The sequence below is a fragment of the Monopterus albus genome, unplaced genomic scaffold (genome assembly GCF_001952655.1).
Source record: "Monopterus albus unplaced genomic scaffold, M_albus_1.0 scaffold37.1, whole genome shotgun sequence".
NCBI lineage: Eukaryota > Metazoa > Chordata > Actinopteri > Synbranchiformes > Synbranchidae > Monopterus > Monopterus albus.
The window spans coordinates 854520-865497 of NW_018127917.1; the positions used below are offsets into that span (position 1 = coordinate 854520).

Here is a 10978-nt window from a genome sequence, read left to right on the forward strand (position 1 = left end):
TGGAAATCATGAATTGTAATCTGACAGTAGGGGTTGAATCCTGCTAGTTGTAAAAGTGATAAAGCACAGGCAGTGGGTGTGAGCAAAGACAGTAATAGACATTGTTTAATGACAAATTTATAGTTGGAAGAGTGACAAAAGCTCCAAAAACTGAGAGCTGCCATCACTATCACATTTTCCACCAAAATGACAATATTTAAACCAGGAACAGTTTTAAAGGAAATTGTTTGTTGTAGAGATTGTGGTCACTGTTTTATCATTGAGTTATGTGAAATGGAAACTTTTGTGTTTGTGTTGTTTGTAATGTTAATATACAGTACAGAAAAGAGCAATCCCTGACATTTATCTGTCCACCAGCTTTTGTATCCAAGCCTTTCTATAGCAGTCTTATCCTAGTCCTATCCTGCTCGGTGAAAGTTCCATCGTAATGTGTCCTAATAATTGTCTTTGTTCATATTAAAAAATTCACTAATGTTGTGAAATCAAGTATAACACCACGTTTGGCATATTTAGTGTAAATCTGACAGCCACAAATTTAAATTCTTGTAAACACCTTTTATTTTGATGGAATGTTCATCAAATCATACTGCTGCCCGCTGGGAGGATAATTTGCTTTGTTCATGTGACTGTGCTGTTTTTGATGATGCTGCTATAGTGTAAGCATGCAAGAGCAGGGGAAATGGCCCAGTGGGTAAAGAGTCTAAAAGCTGAACAATTACTCATTGTTTCATTTTTAGATTTTTTTTTTTTTCTTTTCCCTGTAGTGTTCTTATGGTATTAAAACTGCAGTGCATCAAGTTTCAGTTTTGTCCTTGTTGAAATACTAGATTTTTCTGATCACCTATGCCTTAATGTTGGTGCATACTGTATTTATAACTAGTTATTAGGATTTGTTTTACCTGTGTATCTCTTTGTGACAGTTGACACTTAAACCATTTTTCAACAGCAGTGCAAGTATTGCAAATGTATTGAAAGTGTGTGTCCTGAACCTGAGCTGTAGACAGACTCTTAACCTAGTGACCTTGGGCCAGCTTTATGGATTGTATGAGCTGTAGTTGGTGATTGGATGTTGACATTTCTCAGCTGGAAATGGGTAGGGACCTGCTTGGTTCCAAGCAAAATTAAAATAACATTGTGCAGTGTAATTGTACTGTATTTCCTGTCATTAAATTAGTTAGTCACCTTTTCATACGGCTAAAGTCCACACTTGCTGTTAAAATTTCATTTTGATCAAATGGGACAAATATATGTCCCACTTAGCAGGAAGCTAACGTTAGCCTATGTAATTGGTAAAATTCTGAATGAAAGTCTTGTTGGCTTCAGGGTCTCTTTCCTTGTGACCTCTGTCTCTTTCTCTCATTTTAATTTTGACATGCATTTTTAGCAAATAACACATATGCAGTCATACTTTTCCTACAAACTCTGCCTATTCACTTAAACAGGAATGTAACTGTTCACTTACTTATACTGTACTTAGACTTACTGACACAGAGACAAAAGCCAAGCTAGGATAGTTTTATTCAAATCCGGAAAGAAAAGATCTAGGTTAGTGTGAGCCCAGAGGTGAAATACCTTTTATTTTTACTATATTTATTTCACATTTTCCTGTGGGGAAACAACAAAGGAATTATAGCTAAGGTGCAAATACACAGTCTCTTCAAACTGCTTCAGATTAATTGACTGGTTTTCTGACATAATTTGTATAAAATCCAGCACATGCGCATGTCAGTGTTTGCTCAGTGAGTCAGCTCTGAGGAGGTGGTGCTGGTGGAGTCTTGCATTTAAAATAATGAACTGGTACTGTGCGGGGCCTACAAGCGTTTTCAAAAAACAGAGTTTGTCCAAAGTGTTTGTCCGAGAGAAAATAAATTACATAAATGTGAAACTCCTACATTTGTGTGTTTTACTGCAGTCATGGAAGACGGATGGTGCAGCAACAAGTGCTCGCTAGGTAGAATGATGGTTGTAGGTTTGGGTATCATTCAAAAGACTTAAATACTACCAATATCTGTACTTTGGCTTTCAATACCAGTTCCTAAATGATGTTTTTTTTACCTCCACCAAGGAGGTTATGTTTTTGGTTCTGTGTGTGTTTGTGTGTTTGATGGTTAGCAGGATGACAGACAAGTGGCTGGATGGATCATCAGCATACTTGGTACAGACTTTGGTGGGGACCAATCCAAGAAGTGCTTAGATTTTGGCTGAAAAAGGTCAAAGATCACAAAAATCCCCATCTTTAACATAGAGCAAAATTTTAAAAAAAATTCATGTCTCTGTCAAAGATTATTGAAAACTTTTGAAATTTTACACGCATGTGTAGGACGGCTACAGTTTTGAGTTAAACTGCTTTACCTATATCTTATAATTACATTTTTCCACCTCCATAAGGGAATAGGAAACAAATCGTTGGTTTTATTTCTAGAGCCTTGACATTTTCAAGTGCTCACAAACACACACACTGTCTCTGTCTGTAACAGAGAATGTTGGATCATAAAAAAACTATTTCAGCCCTGTGTGTGTGTGTGTGTGTATGTATGAGAGAGAGAGAGAGATTAAGGTTCAATCCTTATATAACTTTGTCTAGGTAGTCGGGCATCTTTTTTTCCCCCAATTCCTATCTCTGTTGTTTTCAACAAGAAATCTGTATAATTGAAAAAATTCAACATTGATTAAAGACATTTTATTCAGTATTGCTGATCATACTCAATATTGTAGTAAAGGTGGTGGTGCTACTTGTTGTATTTGCACATAAAAGCCATCCACAGATTAAAAAAAACAAACAATTCATAATCCTGAAATACTGTATAGTTCAGTTTTCAGAAAGCAAAATAAAATGAAAAGTGTATTATGTGTTCACATATCTTTGAGTTTGTGTATCTGCGGTTATTCTTGGGCATCACCTTACAGGTCTGTGTAGCACTTCAAAGCCCTTCAAAAAAAAAAAAAACGCAGCATACATGGAACAGTTACTGTTGAGTCTGTGGTTATGGTGCACAGCGGTATGCCAGGTAACTTCTAAATCACCTTTCAACAACATTTATTAACATTGACTATTGGATTCCCCTCTAAGCTTTTCACAAGGACAGAATTGCAAGGAACATTATATATTTGTTATAAACAAATTATTTTAAAAATACTTCCTTTCCTTTTATGGCACAAACTTGTTTGTAGTTTCAGGAGTTAACTACACAACAATGGCAAAATATTTTTATTTTTATAAATAAGTGTTTGAATCACTATGCAAATGTGAATGGAGTTGAACTACCAGAAAACTACTGAAAAAATGTTGCTAAACTGCTAGTTTAATTACACGTGGTCCATTACTCCCCAACAGTGCCTGTTGATCCTCAACACTCAGTCCTCACCAGTGATATCCATAAACAACCCTCTGCTCCTCCTCCCTCACTTTCTCTGATGTGCAAAATTGTCTGCGAGGGACTGTTGAATAATTTATCAGCCTGGTGATGGCGCTCTGTGACACTGCACTTAGTGTGTTTGCTTGTTTTATTCACTCCGTGTGTGTGTGTGTGTGTGTGTGTGTGTGTTTGTGTGTGTGTGTGTGTGTGTGTATTTTTGTATTTAGGGACAGAGCTGAGATTGTGTTTGGAACGAGCAAGACAGCACACACACTATTGACCAGGTTGAATAGAAAGAAACTCAGCTGAAAAGGCACTAGCACTGATAGCTGCCAGAGAGGATGAATGGCTTTAATAGAGAAAACTTCAGGCTTTGCTCCAGAGGGGCAGACACACACACACACACAGTGACCCCTCTGGATTCACAGGATTGCTCTAAAAAGCCTTCACACTGAATGAGGGATGATCAGTGTGTGTGTGTGTGTGTGTGTGTGTGTGTGTGTGTGTGTGTGAGAGAGAGAGAGAGAGAGAGACCAGTGCTGTGCGTGTGTGTGCTTGCATACGTCTATTTATTTTTTATTTTTTAATTACCCTTTCAGGCATACTGGTAATACTTTACCTGATGACTTGTTCAGGTAGCACATTATTATTTCCTGTATGAAAGCCACATAGTGTAACTGCATCCTTGCAGGCTCCTAAAAGAAACTGGCTAGTAATATGTTTAGGCTTTCATTTATTAATTTGAAGTTTACTTAGCCAAGTTAAAATTTTACATTTTCTTTATTTATAAATTTTGCTTTTGAACTTCCACAACATAAGTGGAGTACCCACTATGAGGTTTTGGGCTGTTAAGGCAGCAAAAGGGAATCGCTTCAAATAAACTACAGATTTTAAGTTGGTGGATAGGCCACATTTGTCTTGTATTTGTCCCTCAATCCACCAACACCTACATTTATGTTGGCATTAGCCTTAAACTAATCTGAGAAGATAACAGTCTTTGGTCTGCGTGTTTGTATGCATGCATGTCTTAATAGTGTCACTAAGCTCCTGAGATGAGAGCTGCCCCGAAGTCTCCAAATCCTGCGTTACAGTGTAGAGTATGTATTCTTCACTTTGTGAAAATGAGTCACTGCTATAAAAATCCACATCATGCCGCCCTGGCAAAATAATCAGGGCATAATGTTTAGTTTCTTTCAGTTTCACTGGATTAGTTTATTTTCATCTTTATTTTCATTTTGTGTATTGTGGAAATCGCCTCATTTGGTTGTATCAGTTTTATTTAAAACAATATTTCACATTGGGATTTGAAGAACACCTACCTCCGACATGACTCATCAAAAACCCACCATCTTTATTCACCATCAGTCACTCTGGGAATCATCGAGTGTTTGAATTTGTGAGCACTGAGTCTCATTATCATTGATTTAATTTGGGCAAGTCAGGTCTCAAAGACAGAAAAAGTACATTTGTGTGTTGTCCTTTAAATGTGTACATTAGTTCAGATTCACAGAATATATTGACTTGAAGTAGTAGTCAGTAGGGTTCAGTTTTGTTTGTAGATCACCAGTTCACATCAAAAATCATCTCGCTTTACATGGAGAAATCCCCAACAAACCCCCCTGAGCAAGCCCTTGATGACAGGGGAGAGGGAAGAACTCCCTTTAATGGAAGAGACCTCTGACAGACCCCAGCTCTTGGTGGGCGGCCATCTGCCTCGGCCGATAGGGGTGAGTGGACAGAGGAGAGAGAAAAGGAGATCATCAAGACACAACAAATAAGCAAACACTGGGTAGGTTGGTGTGACCGGTAACTGCTCATCAGAAACGAACAGATCTTGAGCTAGGGATACCAGCAGAAAGGCAGAGAGAGAGGAGACACAAAGTTAATGACATGCAATGGTGACATATAAATACAGGGAGAGTCGAGCAGAGGAGAGAAGCTGAGAGCATCATGGGAAGACCCCCAGCATTCCACATCTATAGTAGCCTAACTAAGAGAAGGCTCAGGGTCACCTGTGCCAGCCTCAAGTATAAACTTTTTCAAATAGGAAAGTTTTAAACCTAATCCACTGAATAATTTGCAGATTAAAAATGAAAATGATCATTAGTTTCAGCCTGAAATTTGTAAATTCATATAATCTCTTTAAAATACATTTCAGAGCCTTTGGAAGGTGGACATGTGTAAAAGACACAAACTCATGCGTGCACGGTTCCTAACTTTTTCTCTCTGTCTATATTTATCTTTCTCTTGTTAGTTTGACACAAATGCCAGGCAGGTTGGAGTGAGTGAGGAGAAGGAAAAGAACAGCCACAACTTTCCCAGAGGCTCTTGCAAGTGTCAGTTTGTGTTATAAATCATGCAGGGACAATCCAAAGGGGCAGAGTAAATTTTTATCTCTTCTCTCATCCCTCCATTCTCTCCTTCTTTTATTATTGAACGCGGCTCCTTTTGAGCGCTCAGCCTGCTGTTCGGCACAATCAAAAACGGAGATGAGGTTGAGAGGTGTGAAACTAATAAGACAATAGAGAAGAGTGGAAAAACATAAAATGGAAGAGGTGGAGGAGAAGGAGAAGGTGCTGTTCCAATTTGATTCCACACAGGAATTAAGTGACTCCAAGCAAAGGTCACAGGGTCATTTATACACAGAGTCTGGTCTGCTGTACTTCCTGATTGTCAGGCAGTTTGTCGACAGCAGTTGGCTTGATTGTCTGCTGGTCTTGTAAATGACAGTGTGCATGGTTCAGGGTCAGGTTGTTTTCAGTGGTTTGATGTGGGTACCATCTGCTTTTCATAATGAAACACAATTCAGTAGCTGTCAGCTCTTTCACATCTGTTGTGTATGTGTGGGTATACTGTCTGTCTGATTCTGTGTGTGTATGTGTGGGAGAAAGCAAAATATTGTGTTGTGCTTGCTTGTGGGCATGTGAAAGCTTATTTGTCCACTGTGCTCTGTAGTGTCCTTGAACTCATTTAAAAGAGGGAGAAAGAGTATGTGTTCAGCTTGAAATGGGAAGCACTTCCCTTATTTAAAAATTCTAAGACATTTAGTTTGAGATACCATCTGGCCAGTGCATTCTGGGATAGATGTCAGGCTGTGACAAGCAGGTATAGAAAATCACCTAACACAATTGTGGTTTCTGCATCTTATCACAAACTAAATAAGCTGATCCTTGCATCATTTAAAGATATGCACAGTGTGTTACCACCACCTGACTGAAAAGCCTAACAGCCGATACTGGTGATATTTCTAGTGACAGTACAGTGACAGAACTGAGACCACATTTCCTTTGAAGTTTGTGTTGTGGAGGTTGCATTATCGTCTTTCCTGAAGCTGATTGAACCATTACTGTGGATCCCGGAGTTGCTGAGAGGATAATAACTGACAATCATTAGAGATTTTCATTGGCTGTTGAGTCATTCCACCATCTGCTATTGTGAGGAAATTTTAAAGCTTTACCTCTGTTTGTACTGGAAGAACATCACTTCCTCTTACTCCTCTCATGTTTTATGAGCTGCAAAGCAGAAACCTTTTGTACTGTGAAGCAACCCTGAAAATTTCTTGTAAAATCTCAGTTGGTGGCACATGATACACAATGTATACATTACAGTGCAGAGGCTGCTAGATTTGTCAGTCATACTCTTGTTTGGTAAACTCACTATAAAAGAAGGGAAAACAAACCTAATTTTGGCATTTAGGTGTTTGCAGAAGTTGGGCTCAGTCAAAAAGAAGACTCAAGTTAAACTTTTAAAAATAATAAATAGAAGTATTCTGTTACATTGTCATACAAGAATCATTTTTAGATCTGCAATTAACGATTATAGAAGAATGAATCTAATAAGTTATCAGAATTTCCCTCTGGATCAGTTATCTATAATTGTTTGCTGTTTAAATGTCAGAAAATAATGAATAATACTGAACACATAGATTAAACTGCTTATTTTGTTCAAAGCCCACAGGTATTTCCAGAAGACCTGAAAATAGCATCTGCACATGACTTAGATGACCAACTGATGATCACGTTTTTTGCTAATGTTCTTTTGGTTGACTAATCAATCAATCCAATCATCATTTCAGTTGACCACATTACCACAGGCCCCATTTTCTAATGTATTTAACTTGCATGAATGAATTTAATCTGACTAATATTTTGTTTCTTTCTCTCACCTCAGGTGCAGTCTTATTCCAATCATGAGGAAAGTCGGCAAGAAGTCAACAGACTAAAAAGGAGGAGAAAAAGATAGAACTAGAGGGAGGAGGGCTAGTCTGACACCCACTATACACATTTTCTACAGGTAGGTTATATGTATACTGTATGACTCTTTGATGCTGTCTGGTTTGTTATTTTACTGTGTCAAAACACCTCATCATTCACTATCACATCTCTTCTTCATTTTTTAAAACTTTTAGCGCAACTTTCTCTATATAACTAAGCAAAATGTCTGAGAGGCTATTTTACAGGCAATTTATCTGGGAAGCAGATTGTTGTGAGCATCTGACAGACCAAGTCTCACTTGTCTCATTGAGGTCACCCTACAGTTCACTATGTACAGTCAAGGTATTGTTTGTGCATGTCAAAATCCTCTTCATGTTTCAGCCAGACAGCCATTGGTTGGCTGTAAACTGGGTCTCGTTTGCTTCACAATGAAAGCTCACTACTCTGCTGGCTCTCCGATGCACATAACAGCTAACCAACCTTCTGTCACAATGAATTACAGCTGTGTTTGGAAGGAGGCCAGGTTTCTCTGGCCCATACCACGGCCTTGTCAAGTTGTCTTTGTGTGCGTGTACACTTGTGATACCCTTTGTGTGGCAGCATAACCATTTGAGGTCAGTTATCCTAAAAGTACTAGGCATCTACACTTGCCTGTTCCTACTTTGTGCTGTCCTGTAATTGTTGCTTTTAATTTGCATCTAATATTTTTATGTAATTTGCATTATTTTAATGTTTTATCCATTTGTGTGCATTGTGTTAAGCACTTTCAATTGCCTTTGTGAATGAAAATGTGCCCTATAAATTAACTTGCCTTTCATTGCTTGTTGGCGGCATGCCAAAGAAAAAAAAAAGTTAAGATACTTTAAAGTGGAAGCCAGGCCAGTTTTTATAATTTGATGCTGACTACCTTGGTAAAAATGTGTATATTGCAGCTATAAATCACCTTTAATTTCTTGTAAAGACTGCAGTCATTGCGTTTATGCTTGTTAAATGACTCATATTTAAATATTGCAGTTGAATGTGGTGGATGATGGTACAGTAGTCATAAAATGCAGATTTTTGGTTTAATAATTCAAAACAACTTTTTCTACACATTTTTGTTTTGTTTTATTTTAAAACAGTTTATCAAAAAGCTTTCTTGCTCTGTAGTGATTTGAAGGAAGTCTGAGGTTATCTGTGGTTTGGAGTCTTTTTTTTGAATTGGGCAATAATGTAAATCCTTTTGTCAACATGTCGTCATTGCACAGAGAGCCAACAGCAATTATTGGATTCAGTGGAAAGTCAGGCATGTGTGTCCAAGTATACATTCTGTGCTGTGGGCAAATCTTACTGCTGACTCACACCCTGAGTGGGAAAAGAGCTTGTGGGGATTGGGCGTGATAGAGGGGAACAATCTGGGTTACAGACAGCGCTCGAAGCAAGATGAGGCTAATTTCAAATGTCTGACTTCCCCTCGCTGGCAGACTGGTAAACCTGAGGGCAGAGCACCTGTTAAATTCAGACTGACTATGGGTGTCTTCAGGAAGGCTTAGGGTAACTTAAAGGACCTGCACACCCATGGTCTATTTATATGGGTGCTTAATGTTTCTGCCTCAATAGACCTTTTTTTTAGGGCAGAGTTGATGTATACAAAATATACTTAATTGCAGGTGTAATTGAAGATATCAAAGGCAGGATAACTTACACTTTCATCATTCTTATTGGTATATTTAGATGGGTGACCACCTGTAATTTTCAGCCAAGCTCCACCCAACCTCAACCAGTAATTTATTCAGTCAGGTTGAATAAAATCTCCTGTGAGCAGTATTCACAACAAGGTGTGCCAGTTCTTTACTAGCTGCCTGTTCAGAAACATGGAAGACTTGTGAGACTGGTGACAGTGCGCCATAGTGTAGTGTTCCTGTTAAGGTCGTGGCATGATTTTAAAACGGAGTCTCACAAAAGAGAGTGAACTTTTTGTCACAGGTTCTTCATCTGATGGATTCATATGAGAATCATAGTAGCAGTGTAATACTCGGCTGCTTAAAGTAATGGAAGTTTTACTCTGTACTATATCAAATACATTACTGTATGTAGGCCTATTGGGGTTTTACTCTAAAGCCACAGTCTTCACACATCCTCAATAAATTGTAAATATTGATGCTGCTCAGAAAAATATTCAAACTTGACATTGTGATGCTGAGCATTTTCTACACATCCTAGTAGCTCAGTTAGGAAGATTGACATTTGAATTAACCTACTGTGCTGCTGAGGTTGTGTCACTGTGTATGCATGCATGGTACCTATACTCTGTCCATGCATAGCCATGCATATAGAAAATGTGAAGGAACGTCACACTGTGTTGACTGTTGCAAGGGGGAGGTCACCATGCTTGAAGGTATGAGCTGTATTTACCTGTATACAATCTTATTTTGTTTGGCTAAAAGTTGCTTAAATTGTCTCATTTTACTGACTGTGGTAATTCAAGACTGATAACCTTAGCTGACTGTAGCGGACCTAGAGATCCCGTTGACAAGAGTGACAGACTGAAAACGACTCCGCACCCTGATCTCGGCTCTCAGTTTTGGAGCTAACAATATCTAGCAGCTGTCAACAGATAACACAAACACTGTAGATGAATAAATTTTTATCCTGTCTGTGCTCAAACTGAACACTAAAGTGGAGGTAGTTGAAGATCCGCTACTGTATGCAGCTGTATGGGATAGTATTTAAATAACTTATAGGTGTGTGTGTGTGTGCCTATCTATCTATCCATCTATCTATCCATCCATCTATCTATCCATCTATCCAGCTATCCATCCATCCATTCATGGCAGCAAGCAAGATGCTAGCAGGCAGGGCATACATGGAACGCCATAACCGAGTGGCTGGCATAGTGTACAGAAACGTCTGTGCCGAGTACAAGCTAGAAGTCCCAAAGTCAAAATGGGATACACCTCCAAAGGTGTTGAGAATGACCAAGCTAAGCTAAGATCCTGTGGGACTTCCAAGATACGAACTGACAAACTGGTAATGGCCAACCAACCGGACATAGTAGTGGTGGACAACCAGAGGAAGAAGGCCGTAGTGATGGATATAGCAATCCCAAGTGATAGCAACATCAGGAAGAAGGAGCACGAGAAGCTTGAGGAATATCAAGGGCTGAAAGAAGAGCTAGAAAAGATGTGGAAGGTGAAGGCACAAGTGGTCCCTGTGGTAATAGGAACATTGGGGGCTGTGACCCCCAAACTGGGAGAGTGGCTCCAACAGATCCCAGGAACAACATCTGAGATCTCTGTCCAGAAGAGTGCAGTGCTAGGAACAGCTAAGATACTGCGCAGGACCCTCAAGCTCCCAGGCCTCTGGTAGAGGACCTGAGCTTGAAGGAAGGAATAAAAGACCGTCCCAAAGTGGGGGCGAGTGGGGAAT

At 39.1% G+C, this 10978-nt stretch overlaps 1 protein-coding gene across 3 annotated transcripts in view; it reads left to right on the top strand.

Annotated features, from left to right (window-relative positions):
- Positions 1-10978, top strand: part of taok3a (TAO kinase 3a) — a 63746-nt gene that overhangs the window by 12065 nt on the left and 40703 nt on the right. For all 3 annotated transcript variants that reach the window (XM_020598203.1, XM_020598205.1, XM_020598204.1), the window contains exon 2: positions 7527-7649. The gene's annotated coding sequence lies outside the window, so the exon portion shown is untranslated. The remainder of the gene's footprint in view (positions 1-7526; positions 7650-10978) is intronic.